The sequence below is a fragment of the Pholcus phalangioides genome, unplaced genomic scaffold, assembly GCF_987345545.1.
Source record: "Pholcus phalangioides strain wild (caught in Gottingen) unplaced genomic scaffold, Ppha-v1.0 ptg000012l_1, whole genome shotgun sequence".
NCBI lineage: Eukaryota > Metazoa > Arthropoda > Arachnida > Araneae > Pholcidae > Pholcus > Pholcus phalangioides.
Window position 1 is genome coordinate 23,298,181 of NW_028301605.1, and position 18,928 is coordinate 23,317,108.

Here is an 18,928-nt window from a genome sequence, read left to right on the forward strand (position 1 = left end):
ACTGTTGATTTTATACCGGTGTGCAGCGTGAAAATAAATAGTACATTACCATATATTGTTCTGTTTTATGCTGCGTATTGATGTAAATCTTATGCACCACAATACCGGTTACTATTATTTTATGTATGACACGATCAGGGCCACAACTACATGCTTCGTCAGCCGGGGGTAGCACGCATTTTTGACACCCCCTTGTAATGTTGAAGGAGAGGTTAAAGGGTGAAATTTTCACCCCAGCCTGCTCCCCCTAGTTGCGGCCCTGGTCACGATAATATTTTGTGGGTAGATATGAAATTACAGTAACCCGTCTACAGCGCATAAAACTTGCGCCAATCTGTAGTATGAAAACGAAGTATATGTGGTGGCATATCATATGCAATTAATTAATGCAAGCTGCACACCGGTATAAAAATCAAGCCAATTTTACCTCAAGAATTACAATAAATACTCATATTTTTATTTGATAGGTGGCAGCAGGAGTATTTATGATATTTACGTATAAAATGAAAAACAATGACTTCTTAATGCGACTTACAGTATAAGTTTTGGAAAAAAGACTTTTAATACTTCATTCACGCCCATAAAAGATATGTTACAAGATGGAATCTATATACAATTTTTTTTTCCTATGAGTTCATTCTATACTTCCAACTCCAGAGTCATTTCTATTAATTGCATATGTACAGAGTTGTCGTATTCAATTCTCCTGTCCATTCACTCAGGTTGTTGTCAGTACATGCTGAACGAGCCATTGCAATGGAAAAGAAAATGATGGGTATTTTTATCCTAAGGAATTATATCCAATACAGTGGTCCAGTTTTTCTTTTCCTAATGCTGATCCTGGAAGAAAAAAAGAAAAAAATTATAAATTTATATTCACCAAAGTAATAGCACATCAGATAGTTATTAATGAATAATTTATTTATAGTATAAATTATTAAAAAATAATGAAGGGATTTGTATCAAGAGAGTATTTTGACGTTAATATAAAATATTTCTCCCATTCATTTACTTTTGCTGTTCCACAAATTGTTTCTCACATTTATTTATTTTTGCCGCTTCACAAATTACACATATTCAATTTTTTCTTCTACTTATCAATTTTTTGCCGGTCCGCCAATTATTACAACTACTCTATTTTTTCTCTTGTTCAATTTTAGTTAATCCGCTGAATATTTCTCTTGTTTCTCCGAAAATTATTTCTCACATTTATTCACTTTTGCCGGTCCGCAAATTACTTCTATTCATTTATTTTTCCGATCCGCAAAATATTTTTCCTATTCTTTTTTGTTAGTCTGTAAATTATTTGTCCCTTTTATTAATTTTCTAATGTTTCCACAAATGAACTACTCCTATTTATTTTTTCCCCTACTTAGAAACTTTTTGCCGGTCTGCAAAATATCTATTACTGTATTTATTTTTTCAATTCTCATTTTTTGATGATCCGCTGAATATTTTCCTTATTTCTCTTTTGGTCGGTCCGAAAACTATTTCTCCTATTTATTTATGTTTTGCTAGTCCGCAAATTATTTCTCCCGTTTATTTATGTTTACACCCGGCAGCAAAGTATTCCTCCTATTGATTTATTTTCCACTGACATGCAAATTATTCCTTGTATTCCTTCACTTATTTCCGGTCTGTAAATTATACCTGCAATGCATTCATATTTTCCGGTCCACAAATATTCTAATGCTGTCTCCAGTTTATTTTTTGCGGTCCGCGAAAACAGTTCTATTTCTTTTTTCTTTTTTTTGTTGGTCCGCAAATTATTTCTCCTATTAGTTATTTTGTACCGGTCTGCAAATTATTTCGTTCATTTATTTTTCCCAGCCCGCAAATCATTTCTACGATTTCTGCCCACGATTTTTTATCCGCAAATTACTTCTATGATTTCCTCCGGTCCGCGAATTTTTTCAACTATTTCCACTGGTCCGCAAATTCGTAAAGGTTGAAGAACACTACATTAGAATATGGTGATAGAGGCATCTGTAAGATAAATCATTCAAATTACTTTCGATTTTTCAATTCCGATTTAAATTAAATTTAACTTGTACACGTGAAAAAATAAGTAATAACTTGCATGATCAATAATCAGGGTTATCATTGATCATAAATCAATATATTCAAGTTTATTATTATTATTATTATTCATACATCTTATTTATCAAAACAGCGTAATAATACGGAAAATTCCGAGTAGAACATTAAAGAGAAATCGCAAATTCTCCCATATTATTACCAGAAATTTTCCAATAATTTTCCGAACTAAAGTTGATTTTCAAAATTTATGGAGGAAAAAAAAATTCAAAAAAATTATATACGGAAAAGAAGAAAAAATACGCCAAACACCCCGAAATTACTCGCTCATGCAAATGAAAGACGATAAATTAATGCAATAAAATGAGACCACGAGCATAATAATGATAAGGGGGAAAACCGATTTATACCGATAATAATTTTATCTTAATGTTTATTCCCGGTAATAAATTCCATCGTCTAAAACTTTGAGGAATTTCCAAATAAATTAAGAACACATTTCTCTCCATGCACAAGCACCTAATATATTTATTTGTTTATTAAATTTATTTTTAAGTAAAAATAAAAATAAATATACCGGAACATCGTTCCCGGAATGTGTCAGGAGAGGAATTTTCCAATGAAAACAAAAAAAAAATTCAGGATGAATAATAGCCAAGAAGAAGAGACAAGACGCCATTACTCCCCTCCCCCACCCCCACATTTTTATTCAAGCAAAAATTTATGAATTTATTTATTTTTTTAAATTTTTTCCGCTAAGTTATTGGATTATTTTCTGAAGGTGTGTTGAATTTATTTTCCAGGAAAATAAAAATGTCTGGATGATAAGAGGAAAAACATAGGAAGCCAAATTTCACGCCTTGTTGTGAACATCATTCAAGTGCATGCAGTGGATATGCTACGGTTAATGTGATAAATCGGATATATATATATATATATATATATATATATATCATGCATAATAACCGGTAATTTACCTCTTTTACCGATGATTATACGTAATACCCAAGCGTCGTTGGTAAATATGATGAATCGTTATATATTCATAATATTTGCCGGTTATTATGAATAATCGCCATTTCCGATTGGAAAGCTTGATATATTGGTCTCAATGTCGTGATGAAATTTCTGTGTCTTAACCCGGATATAATGAACTTTTAAGGAATTTTTCGTTTTGCATTCTCGAAATAACTTGTATAATTAACATTCTGTAATGAATTCTAAAATCGAACCTCGATTATAACAATCTTCTATTTGACGAATTCTACAATAGACCTCGAAATAATGAGTTGACGAATTCTTCGATTTAATGTATTTTTACAAGGTTTTGTGCGTTGTTGTGAACATCATTCAAACAAATAAAATGTATATATGCTACGGTAGATGTGATAAATCGGTTATTATGCATAATAACTAGTTATTTGCATATAATAACCGGCCGTTTTTTTTGGTTTGATAAATTTCCTCAAATCGATCACTTTAACCAGTGATTAAGCATAATACCCAAGCGCCGACGTGATAAATCGTACTAAAATTCATCATATTTGCCGGTTATAATTCTTAATCACCATTTCGTATTGGTAAATATGATAAATCGGTCCCATTGCTCTGATTGGATTTATTATTCATATGACCGTACTTGTGAGTCACAGTCTAAACCTGATGTAATGTGAACTCTGATTTAACGAAATTTTCCGAACAACCCCGAAACAAAGCCTATTTGATGATTCTGGAATCAGAACCCGATATAACGAACGCCCATTTAACGAAGTTTACTATCGGACCTCGATGTAACGAACAAACTCCCTTTTATCAAATTCTACAATCAGAGTCCAATACAACAAATTCCTATTTAACGAATTAACCAAATCGTACATTGATATAACGAACTCCTCTCTAACGAATTCTGCGATTGTAACTCGATATATCAAATTTAAATTTAATAAATTTTTCTATTGTACCTCAATGCAATGAACGTTCATTTAAAAAAAAAATTACGATCGTACCTCGGTATTCCATGTCATTTTATCAAATTATCATTTTGTATAAATAACGAAAGATTATTATGCATAATCACCGGCAAAAAAGTGATAGATTTTTCAGTATTTTTCAAATGCACCAATGATGATTGGGTAGCCTACTATGCATGGTCATCGGTAAAAGTGATAGTTTTTTTAGCATTCATCAAATTTACCAACGACACTTGGGTATATGCGATTATGCATAATCGCCAGTAAAAATGATAAATTTCCCAATCTCACCAAGACGATCAGCGATTATGCATAATAACCGATGTAGTTCAAAACCTAAAATCAAACAAAAATCCGAAGGCAGGTCAAAACCAGAATGAACATTTTTTCTTTTCTTTGGCAATGAACAATTGCCAAAAAGAAGAGACAACACGCCATTACTCCCGCCATTTTTATTCAAGCAAAAAATGTACGTATTTACTTATTTATTTTTTTCAAATTTTCCCCTCCTAAATAAAATTATTGGATTATTTTCTGAAGGAGCGTTAAATCTATTTTTCCTTAAAAATAAAATGGCTGAATGATAATAGGTAAGAAATAAAAAATATATATAGGAAGCCAAATTTCACGCCTTGTTGTGAACGTCATTCAAGTACATGCAATGTATGTATAGGAGAGCTTTCCCATCCATCCGAAGACAGGTCACAGCAAATAAAGGAAAAAAGGGAAAATGTTACTACAACCAAAACAAGAAAAATCGGGATAGCAAGGAAAAGGAGGAGAATACAAAAGACAACTGATAAATGGATTGATGTGGAAGAAAAAGTGAAAAAAAATTGGTGAAAAACAGGAAAAAAAGAAAAAGAATAAAAAACCTCTCTTCCTTTCCACGGGTAAAGAATACAAAAGGCGAGAAATATTCTTGTTAATGTGACGTTGATGAAATTTTCTGAGGAAAACCCATCCGGAAGGGGGGGAAAAAATATATATATATTGGGTGGGTTCCGGAGAATCCAATTAAACAAAAGCCGTGTTATTCTAGAACTTTCTTACAGGAAAAGGAAAAGAAAATTTGCTGGCTGCTTTCCCTTTCCACCTCCCACAGTTTCCGACACAATGACACGTCAACGTGGTCTCCCGGAAAACATTGAAGGGGCGTCTGAAGACCAAGAGAAAAATTGGATGATGATAATAATAAAAATGAGGTAAAATTGAAAACAATGTTTTTAAGAAGTTTTGGTCTTTTAATAAGATTTATCTATCTATATATATATATATTCATATTTTTTTTTATTTTTTTTTATTTTGAAGGAAAAAGGGGGTAAGAAATGACTGTCGATATATTGGATGACTATTAATCTTTTTGAGAGTCTTTGGTTGGGATCTTAGATTTTAACGCTTCTTTAGGTTTCTTGGTAAAAGAAGGAAAGGGATTTACCCTTTCCTTGTCAAAGTCCCTTCGTCAAAAGTTGTTGAAAGCATGATTATGGGAAATGCGATTTTTTTTCCACTTTTCTCACTGAAAAAAACCTCTTTTGATGCCGTTTGGGTTTGCCGAAATCCCTATCTATCATTCGTTCGGCGACTTGAAAACTCGCCAAATGATAAAAAGATTCTGGGAGATTGAACAATTTCTCACCATTATGTGTATACATATATAACTCCAGAGGGGAGTCATATTTCCAATGGTAATTTTTTGTTGTTATAATTATCAAATTTTGAATAGGAAATGTTGCTTGATGTTTTACTGACCAGCTATTATTATCGATATTTTGATAAACATTCCCGTTTGTTATCGTCGTAAATAGTTGATATTTAACCACTCCACGTACAAGCTTTTGGCAACAAATTTGGATGATCTATATTTGACGAATCGGAAATAAATCTGGTAATCCTGCCTTAACCTAACCTCACGTTAGTAAAAGTAAGAAGTAGGGGAAAGAAAGAAATATACGAAAAGGAAGAAAAATAAATAGAAAAGCGAAACAGAGTATAATAGATAAGAGAGTATACAGTACATTTCTCTTTTCACTGTTACCCTCTTTTGCTCTTGCATGTGTATAATAGAAAGATACATGATATTTGAGGGAAAAAGACCAACTGGAGTATAGAAAAAACGGAGAAAAAACAACTTCTGCTCTAATAGGTTTACGATAAACCTTTGCGATGGTGAGAGAGAAAGGAAAACACAGAGATGAATTGAACTTATTCTATTGGCGTTTGGACGAAATATTTCGTCCTCTATCGTAAAGAGATTAAAGATTCACTTTGGTATCGACATGTGGTGATGAGTTACGTATCTGCGTATGAGTATGCCAACGTTATATTCTAAATCCGTTGATTACTGTGCATCTAGAAATGAATCTAATAGTGCACTCTACACTAATACATACATGCACTTCGTGAACATTCCTCTGGGGAATTTCTAACGAATTGGTGATGCCGGAAAATGTATTGCGGATATTTGTGCTTCCTTAATGCATTCACGATGCCGAAGCTATGCGTGTTGCATGTCCGAGAAGTGCTACCACTTGCCTTGAATGTCAGAAATGGAAGAATCAGATGCATGAATTTCCGTATATATTATATAAGTATCGTGTACTGATTACTCTCTGTAAAGACTTTCTTTTTTCTTTTTTTTTTCAAATAGGAGACGGGTTATGTTCGTGCTTGGAAAAAATCCATGTACTATAAGAGCTTACTGAATTCAAAGTATGAATTGAACGTGAATGTGCATGATGATGATAATGCAAATTGAGTGAACATGAGCCTAATTTCATGTATGAATCCAGATCTATTGATAAATTAGAATCATCGTATGAAATTTTGCCCAGTGATGAGTTTACATCCGTGCATGACTATTTCTACATACACTGCAATGAGCCTCCGTCTTGTGATCAGTCGCCACCTAGGGATGAGTTAAAATCATGTATGCGTCTTCATCGACGAATGAATAGTATACATTCATCAATGTATGAGTATGCATCCAGTCATGAATATACACAGTGTCGAATCTTTATGTATAAGTATACATCCAGTGATGAATTTGCATCTATTGATGTCTACAATTAGTGATCCAAGTCTTCATTTCGGGATGTCTGCACTTAGTGATCAGAGTCTTCATTTAGGGATGTCTACACTTGGTGATGAGTCTACTCCAATGCATGACTACATACTTAGTGATGAGTCTATTTGTATTCATGAGTCTCCACTTAGTGACGAGTCTTTACACAGGCGTAAGTCTAGTGATGGGTCTTAATTTAATGATTGGTCTAAATATACTAATGCACCAAAATCAGTGTATGCATGCAGATCTAGTGAGTGATGAATCTAAATCTTTGAATGAACGCACATCTGATTATCAGCCTGAATTCATACATGATTCTAAACCTTATGAGTGAGTGCATGAGTATTCACCAAGAGAGTGAGTCATCACCAAGTGATGAGTCTATGAACGAGTTTATACAGGAGTTATTGATTCTTCAATATCAAAAAACATTCAACAAATCAATAACAATGATAAAATTTTTGAAAATAATTTTCACGAAAAGATAAACAAATACCCACTCCTATGAGAAGTTGAATTTTTTTTCAATTGAAAACACATTCCAGAAATACGTACACATCTAATGACGAGTCTAAATTCACACATGTATGAGTTTAAACCTGATGAGTGAGTTTATGATCCTAAACTTGATGAGTGAGTTCATGATCCTAAACTTGATGAGTGAGTTCATGATCCTAAACTTGATGTGTGAATGAGTTCATGATCCTAAACTTGATGTGTGAGTGAGTTCATGATCCTAAACTTGATGTGTGAGTGAGTTCATGATCCTAAACTTGATGTGTGAGTGAGTTCATGATCCTAAACCTGATGAGTAATTATACGTGTCTAAATCCGATGAGCGAGTTCATGAGTCTGAATCTGATGAGGGAATTCATAAATGTAAACCTGATGAGTGAGTGCATGAGTATTAATCTGGTGATGAGTCTACGAAAGAGTCTGTTCATGAATTATTGATTCTTCAATACTTTCAAAAAAAAGAAACACTCCACAAGCAAACGATAATGGTAATTTTTGAAAATAATTTTCACGAAAACGACAAATAAATACACAATCCCATGAAAAGCCACATTGTTTTAGTAGAAAGGACGACACAAATAGACATATTTCTTGCTATGAAAAACACTCAAAAATCTGGAAAGAGTGTTATTTACGACATTCCATCGACCATTCGGCACCCGCTTCCCCAGGGAGGCCCCAAAAGAAAAGAAAAACCTTTAAAAAAGAGAGAAGCCATCATGCACACAAAAATATACTTGATTCCAAACGTCGTCTTCCATCTTCTACCCTAATTACCCTTCCTTAATCTAAAAGCAATGAAAATAAATGCGTGGGAAATATCTTTTTGAAAACATTCCTCTCTCTCTCTCTCTCTTTCTCTCTTCATGTAAATGAGAATGGAATGGCACGAAAAAGTTCCTTTTTCTTTTTTTTTTGGGATGGTACTGATATTCGCCATTTTTTTTCGTCTCTTTTCTCCTCCTAGGAATATTCCAAAAATAAGAGGAAAAAGTGAGGATAAGGGAAAAAGAATGGGAAAAAAAATGTCGGGTAAGTGATGTGAAATTTATATCTCACTCTTTTTCCTAGAAATAATAAAAAAAATAAATAAAAAATCCCTGGAAATCTACATCGCGCGTTGCCACAGGGAAAAACTCTTTAAAATTTACTTTTCCCAATTTTTATATTCAGGGAAAAAAAATATAAAAATTGTCCCGGATGCTACTTTCTCACAGTATCGTCACTAACGTGAAAATGACTTTCTTTTTTGGGCCTTTTTTCCCTAGCTTTTTAAATGCGTGGCCCTTATCATTGCGTATTGAAAGTGTTTCCGACCGAGAGAGAGAGAAAAATAAAATAATGCAATAAAGTGAGTGGAAAAATAAAACTTTATTTTTATGGAAATTTTTATTTGACTTTTTTTTTTCATAATTTATAGAATTTTATTTTCTGTTATGACAGAATAAGATACAAGTATTTCGCATTATAAAAAAATTTTCAGGAATTTGTTTTTTTTTTTTGTTCTTTCTATGTCTAATAAAATTTTATTTACTGACAATGGTGGGATTTTTTTATTTTATTTATTTTTGTTGATAACAGGGATGTAAGTTTTAATATTGTTATCGTATTATTTTCGGAATAAACGCCACGGCACTTCAGTTTTCAAAAATTATTTTAAAGGCTCGCGACGCATATGAATGGTTTTTTTTTAAGTTTCAAAACTGAAAAATTGTCCGGATTAAGTTTTTATTTTTTAAATATTTTGAATTATGTGAACCCAGAAAGCTGATTGTGACGTGTATTTAAGAAAAAAAAAAACGTATCGCATTTAAATGCTTATATTTAAAACAAAAACGACGCAGCTTTTAGAAATAGTTTTCGACATTGCGACGCACACGTTCGTGCGGCGCTTAATCCAAGATTGACAGTGCGTGAATATTACTATTCTCGTTTACGACTTACTTTATTATTTTTTATTTACATATAAATATTCAAATACGTACTTTTTGTATAAATTTTTTTTCAAACATAAGATGCTTTTCTAACATATTTTATCTTTTTTTTTTGATAAAATTTGATGATAATTTTTGATTTATAATTTGTCTCGAACGTATTTGTGAAAATAAACAATCGCAGTTTCTGCAGTCTTAGGTTAGAATTAAAATAATAATAATAGTTTTCTTTCGGACGAACAACACAATCTGCACAAGAAGTGCAGATTGTGGTTAAATTTTAAGTGGATTAATTCACTGCGTCATCTGTGGTACTAGATATACGAAGTATTGCCTAAGATTCTCCAATATTTGAATTATTTTGTTTCGGTTCAGCTGTAAACTATTGTCGTTTGTTTCTCTCAGGGTCTGGCAGGGGTTCTCAACCTCTCGTGTTGCATAGATCCTGTGTGCCTCTACCACCAAGGTGAACTCCACGGACCTCTTTACACGTTAATATCCGGCGCATAATAATAAAGCAACAGCAAGGTAAATTTTTTTCTCATTCAAGCTCATGAACCTCTTAAAATTTTTCCAAGAACGTCCAAGGGGCCCACGGACCAGTGGTGAAAAACCTCAATCTTAAGGTTTCCTATCTCTTTATTTTTCGTGTATGAGCAGGAAAATGGTTATTGTTGCATTTTGTTTCAAAAGAGAAATTCCGCATTGAGAAATTTTGAATTAAACCATCACGTGATCCCATGTATATTTGAATATACATAGCAAATACATGGCCAAAAGAAAGGAAAACCATTATACCAATTTCTTCTCTCAATTTTTTTGGTAAAGTAAAACCCCCTCAAACGGACACTCCTCAGATGCGGCCAACCCTTTTTTACGGCCAAACAATGTAATTTACCCTTTTGTAATAAAATTATTCATTCCAAATCCCTCATTAACGGTCACCCTTCTTTTACGGAATAATTTTTTTGTCCCACCGGTGTCCGAAGATAGGTTTTTGCTGCATTTACTAAAAAGTACATCTTTCAACGCCATTTCATTTCAAAATGCAGCTATATAAGAACCCTACTTTTTTATCTAGAAAAAGTTTATGTCATTGTTTGAGACCAGCCGAAATTCTGTGTGTTCAGAGATTTATTATATTGCACAAAATTGAGGGGTTTGGAAATAAAATTCAAGGTAAAACTATTAAACTTCGCTAATTAGGATTTTATCTGTTTATAGGTAACATCAAAATCGAGACTAGCTGTATATATATTACTCGTAATAAAAAATTTTAGCTAATTAAAAATCCACTTCAATTAAAGTGAAGGTGTGCTGATGTATTTTTTTCAATTGAAAACATGGTAACAGCACCAATTTACATCCGTTTCGGTGAAAGTTTTTTTTGGAATACGTTTTTATTAGGTTGAATCATAGAAGGTTAAGGGACTGCCATAGGTTAATTTAAATGCCTTCATTCTGTTCCCAAACTTTTGAATCCGGAATATCCCGTTGTTAAACAAAATTTGATTATATCTTTCAAAATGACGAAAAATGTCTAATAAATACAAATATTTCAGGACTTCGACAATATTGGATATCATTCAGTCCCATCGATGTTTGACAGATGGCGCAAATAAGGACACCCAAAAAATATATATAATTGAGCCTGAGGAATATTCACACAGATGCTGAATAAAGTAAAAATAACAAAAATACACTCGTTTTTCAGAAATTTTGCCAAGTTCAATTTTTTTCGCCCTGATGGTATTGCTATGATAGATAATAATAAAAAAAAAACATCAAAAAACAAAAACGCATGACCTTTTGTTCCTTTGTAAGGACTGACCGAAATAGTGTTGTTAGAGCAGTTTGAAAAACATTTTCCTCACAATGAAATATCCTATTCACAACAACAACTTCACTATAACCTTTCTTGTAGTACACGAAGGGTTATGGAAACACGAAGCGATGTATATACACTCGATATAGCGACAATTCATTTTATGCCTCTCTTACGCAGAAATAGACCTATCACATAGCGAAAATAAAATAAAATGAATAAAAAAAAAAAATAGCACTTTAACAGCTTTATACGTAACAAGAACAGGAAATAGCCTTTTCTCACGAAGCTATTTTTTATTGCTGCTATTTTCATCCGCTTTCAACATTACAGCTTTCAATTTCTCGAATAGCCGTTTTGTGCGTGTGTTGAGAAATTTTATATTTCATTTTATTCCTTTATATATATACACACACACACACACACATAGAGTATAACAATGACTTCATTTCTCTTTTTCCTCTCTCTCTCTCTCGAGTAATGAAGGTATATATTTTTTTATTTTACTTTATTTTTGTTTGCGTTACATATTGCAAAAATTTACTTTTATTTCTAAAAACTTGGGCACCTGCATCGATTTGGCAATAAAAAATTGAAGATACAAGGGTCTTCAGTTTTATTTTGTACTGCACTGTAAACAACGCATATTTCCGTATGGTTACAATTTTAAACTGAATGCCTCGTATGATAAACATAATGAAACACTTATTCTGTATTATGAACAAGTATAATCGATTTTGAAATAATACACACTGTGTGGCCAAAAAAAAAAAATCTCAGTATATTGTTCTCCATGCACACTGTAAAAACTTTAGGAAATCTAAGGTTGCTTTTATTGGACTAGACTGGTGGTTCCAAATCTGTAAAGCTCTAATTAGCACTTGGAAATACGTAGGAGGTTCGCTTACCCGTAAGAAAGTGTAAGAAATACACATCTGAGGAACGCGCGTAAGAGGTATACATATACCTTTAGAAACGCTTTGCGTACCAATAAAAGTACCTAGAAGATGTGTGCTCTCCAGGAAATGTATTGGTATGCCAATTCCTATATAAATGAGTAGGAAGCTTGTTTCTTTCCATACATGCTTAAGGAATTACGTTTCCCCCCTGAAAAGAGTAAGAAAGAAGCGTATCTCCTAGAGATGTGCGTTAGGTGTGCGTGCGTATTCCTAGAAATGTTTATCACTAAAAGTGCGGAGGAACCTTTCTTACTTTTACGCATCCGTAGGAAACTTATGTACCCCTTGAAATGCGTAGGACATTTCCATCTCTCTGAAAGTAAGTAGGGGTAAGTAAAGTGCAAATGCGTTGGAAGCTTGTTTTCTTCTAGACATGCGTACGAAGCTTGCACTAACCCTTACAAATGCGTAAGAGGGTTGTACAGCCCTTCAAATGCATCGGAGACTTGTGTCTTCTCAAAAGTAAATGATAGATGTGCGTGCATACTTCTATAAATGCGTAGGAAACTCGCGTGCGCCCTTGAATAAGGCAATACAGATGTATTCCCCTTTTTTTATTACTCTACTCATTTTTTCGGCATTGCCGATTATTTTACGCTTCCCCTTGAATGGCCTGTTACCTCCTTTTTGATAGTGGGAGGGATTATATGTGCAACAGGTTGGGAACGAGACTGAAGACAGCGTGTACTGTTTAGCAAAAAAATATAGTCATCTAGGTGTTTAAGATACTTAATGGCCATCTTTACCCATCAGCTGACACTTACTTCACTGTAAGCTATGTTGTGATGTTAATATTAAAATACATTGATCTCGAACCAAGAAAAATTGTTTGAAAGAGCACTAGATACCATTCCGACCTAAATCCAATCAAAAGCCCATGAAACTTGATGAAGACGAATACGAAAAGACAATCGACTCTTCATCTACACGCCCCCCCCCCCCCCCCCGCGCCCAACCACATTAACGAGATAGATATCTCACCTCCTTAAAAGCCTTTCATTTCAGCAATGACAAGCTTAGATATTTTTGTAAAGATGATATCTCAATGCAATACATTTTTCTAACTCCCCCACAGAACAAAGCCTCCATCATAAAGAAAATGATCACATTTTACAGAGTGTTTAGCGATTTCTGCTATGTCGGTCAGAGGGTTGATCCAGCGGTGTTCAAACTTGTGCCACCCGAGGCTTCCTTGCCGTGACAGCATTTACCGGCAGCTCCCTAGAATACACTAAAAAAAGAACCACTTCAAAGCACCGAATAGGTAATCATCAATGTCGACAACTCGCCGCGACGCCCATGACAAAGGTAGGTGACGCCCCTAGAAGCCGCGACGCACATTTCAGAAAACGTTTGGCTAATCCATCAAGAATCTATTCGAAAGATTAAGGTAAATCTAGTGAAAAATCAGTGTTGAAAGAATATTGCATGATCTAGTAGAAGTAATGTGATGAATATGCGCGCAGTAATTTATACTGTGAATATTTAGCCAGACCCGAAGTCAAGAGTCTCACGCACCCAAATTCTAAGAGAACTGGAAATTTAGAGAATTCTTAAGTTTGGAATTTTTTGAAACTTTTACGTTTGGAAATTTTTTGAAACTTTTACGTTTGGAAATTTTTAGAAAATTTTTCTTTTCCAAACTAATATAGAATTCTTGTATTCTCTAATGTATCAGCAACTATTTAAAGATCTAACAAGACTCTTGAGAGGAAACTTTCGCAGACGTTTCAAGCCGATACCACAGAGATTACACGTCTACACATGAAAAATAATTACCAAGAGAGCCAACAAAGATTTTGATTTATCATACTAAACGCAAGGAATATTTCTTTAAATGTGATATAAAATTAAGATGAGCTAAGGCGCATTTTCCCAGGTTCACCCAGAGCGAATATTTCCACTTATAGTTGATATTTTTACAATTTTAGAAGACACACAATGATATCTACTATTTACCTTCCACAAAGCTAAGACCAACTATTACAGCTAATCACGGATCAGGCGTGTCTTGAGCCATTGGTATTCAGGACACTGAATATAGGCAGAAACTCCGTGAACGTCAAACACAGGGTATACATCTACATTCAATTACACAGGCTAAAGTCAAGGGTGTATAGTTCCAAGAACTGAGGAATCAAAGAAGGTTTTACACCTAAGTTGGTTGCACACACATCTACTTAAGAGTTCCCTGGAGCATTTCTAAGCAATAATTCAGAAAAACAATTTCTTATTTTTTTATTCCACCTCCAGTTTTATTACCTATGGTGCGCTTTGAAAATGGAAATCACCCTTCGTGTTAGAGATATATTACACCGAGAAGCTTTAGTTAGGAAGCTATCTAAACTTGCCGAGCTTTAATGGCCGCTTTAAAAATATATATATATATACATACATACATATAATTTTTTTTCTTGTTCTTTTTTCCTTATAAATTCATGTCCCTCTAATGGGCGTTAAGACCACTCTTCGCCGTGTCAGAGAAGACATAAATATCTCGAAGGTTTTTAATTTCAGCTGTCGCTTCCTTACATCGCTGTTATAAGGAGAGGTTTTTGCCTCCTTATTCCCAGCATAGCTCCTTATAACAGCACTAACTCCCCCCCCCCCCATCCCTCCTTCAAGCAATGGTCATAAATTTCGACGGGAAAAAAGCCCTGTTTCTCCAGCTTCTACCTTCCCATTTGCAACAGGAAAGCTCGGCAATTATTTCTCTACCAAACCCTACCTGCCATCGTTGTTCTTGCAGCATCCACGAAAGCACGTATGGAAAGAGAGCGAAACTGGTTCTCTCTGTTATATATTACAAGAGAGCGTGTTGTGTGTTATAAAAACGACGTACTTTATATATGAATGTAAGGTGGGTATAAGATCTGCATAAATATCAAGGGACAGCTTGAAACCAAAGACGAAAGAAATGATTGGTCGAATGAAATATTATGACAACGGAAGGATTTCCTTTTCCTTGGCTTTTTTTTGAAATTAGGACCTACCTGCAGGTAGTTTTGAAAATATTTTATCTACCCGTGTAAACACTTGGCAATAACCAGATATACAGGGTGGTCATATAATAACTTCTCCTGTTTATGATCCTCGAGTGACTGAGTTTTGTTTTGAGAAGAGAATTTGGAATTTCGGAGACGTGCGTTTGAGATTTATCATCACTGAATATACGTGATATTTTCGTTTTAGTGGATCGTTTTTAGTTTTGGAGGTGGTTTGGAAGAAGATGGCATTCATGTTGGTAAACGTAGATAGAGAGAAAGAAATAGAAATTATCTGAAAATATAAGTTTTAAAAAAAAAGTAATGAAATTTAGAAAAGAATTTCAGAAAATTGAAAAAAAAAAATTCTCATAAATTGAAAAAAGTCCCGAAGATCAGGAAAAAGAGAGGAAAATCGGAAAATTCGAATAAATAAAAAAAGGCCGAAAATATTCGGGAAAAGGAGGAAATTCGGAAAAATTCTAACGAATGAGAAATAACTCAATGTCTTCAGAAAAAAATGGGGAAAATTCTATGAATAAAATAAAAATTTTAAGTTTTCCAAAAATGAAAAAAAAAACAAAAAAAAAAACCAGAAAATCCTAAAAATTTTCAAATTCAGAAAATAGAACAATTCTAAAAATTTAAATTGAAAACTTAGGAAGAATTCTAGGAATTCACATTCCGAAAAATAGGAAAATTCTAAAATTTCCAACAAATAAAAGTCTAAAAATTTCGAGTGAAAAACAGTGAAGAAAAAACCCGAACTAAATAATCAAGCATAACAATGAATAAAAAATAAATTCAAATTATGATTATTAGTTGTTTAAAATTTTAGTGAAAATAAATAATTGCGCAATAAATCTAAAAATATAACTGTTTAATAAATTTCACAAAGCCAACCAAATGTAAAAATTTTGATACAATTCGTATTAAAAATAAATAGTAAAAAGCATTTAAAAGCTTAAAAAAGTTCTGTTGTGTTTGTCAAATATAAGCATTTTCATTGGCATTTAAAAATCAAAAATAAAGCATGCACACAAATACAAATGAAAATATCATATACATCAGAATGTTGTTTAGCCGTACGCACGTATTTGTGCATTTATCTCACTTCTAATTAGTTATAATTGGCAGTAGTTATCATGTTCTGACCAAACGCCACAGAGTTCTAAAAAAAAGATCTCTTGAGTCAATAACATTCCGAGAAATAAGACAGTTTCTCAAACTAACAATTTGTAATCAAAAAAGTCGTGATCAATTTAATTTCATCTCCAAATAAAAATATTCGATTACATATTACTTTTCAATGACGGCATTTGAAAAGCAATATATTTCCCAAATTTCGTCGGCTTTGAATTTTTTATACTTTCTGAATAAAATTTTCTAATTATTGACGACTATAATCAGTATTTAGAGACGGCGAAATGTTCAAGAGTAAATATTGAATTTTCTTATTTATTTTGATCATTTTCCGCAGAAATTGATTTTGTTTAGTCACGAACGTGGTAAAAAACAGAAATAAAATTCGGAAGACGTTTAAATGTGACTCAATATTTTATGAAGAATTTATATCTTATTTTAACACACATCAGCCTATTAATTTTTTCTACAATCTTAAAAATCATATAGTGTATATCTTGTTGAAATATACTATATATTTTGCGACTAATGTCCAATCCGGAAAGAATGTAAATTGTACAGTTGAATTTACAATTTAATAAAATACCAGGTGTGTCAATAGTTCATTAATATTAAAGAAATTAACTAAAAAGGAACAAATGATCATAATTAAAAAAAAAATTGCCGAGCTTTGCAGGAATAAGAAATTCAAATAAATAAAATAATTTACAAAATGCAATGATAGATGGCGCTAACATTCAATATTTGCAGATGATTTTTCAATCCGGGCTTTTTAGCAATAACATAGATGGATGCAAGTGAATTCTTCATTTCATGCTGGCAGCCGGATTTTCATAATCTGATTCATTAATGGCATGATTTGCTTATATCAGCTTCAAATATTAACTTCAGCGCCATCTGCTTGTGGATTTTGCAACTCATTTATGAAAATTATATTTTACCATCAGTTTGTATGTGTGTGTGTTTTTTTGAATTAATTTTTGATGTTTTAACGGAATTTTTTGACTTACCCGGTATGCAAAATCATCACCAAAAGAGAGAAATTCATCTTCGAAAATAGCAGAAAAAAAATAATTTGGAAAAATTTAGAACTAATAAAATTTATACAGGTACCCAATTAAAATATGAACCCAAATTACTTATACTTTCGCTTCTCTATTACAGTGTACATAAACAAAGCCATTGCTTGGCATTCGGATGGAAATGCTCCGAGATACCGCTAATTGAAATTCTTGATTTTTTGCCACTTCTTTAAACGTAAAACAACATCATTTATTAAATATTATCAATTTGATCACCGATATCTCAGTGATTTTCCCCCAAATTGCTATTTTATCCTATTTCCTTGAGTTGAAGAACTGAAACACTCAATTTCAGCTACCCAGTTAGTAATCGAGAGAGTATAAAAAATTTCATTTATATTTGCATATCACCCCCACTTATTATTACATAGAGGTGATAAAATCACACATATCTTGTTTTCGCTCTTTTTTTTCTGACTATATTTCATATTTTATCTCAATTTATGAACCAACAGTAAAAACTTATATAACTCGAACATTTTTCGTAATTTTCTTCCTGTCTTAAAAGAGTATGAAAAACAGAATTTTAATCCTTCATGGATATTTTAGAATGATGAAATCGAAATTTTTAATAGGAAGGTTTTTCCACCAAATAACTTAAGATTGAACAAAAGAAGAATATTATTACCATTGTGAAACTTTATTTTGTGAGGTAAATATCAGTCTTTAATCCGATTTCAAAACTTTCTTTTCAATTCGATGATGAGATTTGACGTGATTCTTCCTGTTGGAAAATGTCTAGGGATGTTGCATCAGAAAAACCCGATGAAGCCTTACTTATACTTTCCAACGACCAGGGAAGAAAATACCGCACATATTTCTCATAATTTATGAAATGAATATATGATTAAAACTCCGGATGCCAAACCTATTCGTAAATGATTGTTTGGAAAGGAAAAGTGCGTTTAACTGACAGATTAATAAGAAATATTCAGAGTAAAATTTGTTTAAGAAATGAAATATGAGAAATCGGTAAAACGTTGCTTATTAATTTTGGAGATAGCTTGAAAAGATTTGATAATTATTTTTTTGTATTATTCATGAAGCGATAATGAAGGCGGTGTGGAATGATACCATGCGTTTAGAATATAACTACGTAGCTTTCCACTCTACATCTTTTTTTTACATTTTCAAAGATGAATAATTTATGTCAGGGTCCAAGTCCGAAGTTTTTAAACTACGTGAATGTCTACCACCTCTTACATTAAACAAACTTAAGACACTGGTCACTTTGCGAAGCGTCTACATTTCGAACATTCACCGCGAAAATTACACATTAATACAATCCTTTTCCATTCTAATCGCATATATTGATAACGATATAGCATTCTAATAGAAATTCTCAGTGATCATACAGCGAAAAAACATCCAAATAGAAATACTTAATATAACACACGTGCATCTCGTCCAT

General features: G+C 32.9%; 1 pseudogene across 2 annotated transcripts in view; it reads right to left on the reverse strand.

Moving 5' to 3' along the window:
* Positions 1-539: 539 nt before the first annotated feature.
* Positions 540-18,928, reverse strand: part of LOC149079884 (toll-like receptor Tollo pseudogene) — a 164,228-nt pseudogene continuing 145,839 nt past the window's right edge. For both annotated transcript variants that reach the window (XR_016193700.1, XR_016193699.1), the window contains exon 4: positions 540-840. The product of XR_016193700.1 is annotated as a toll-like receptor Tollo pseudogene, transcript variant X2 (transcript). The remainder of the gene's footprint in view (positions 841-18,928) is intronic.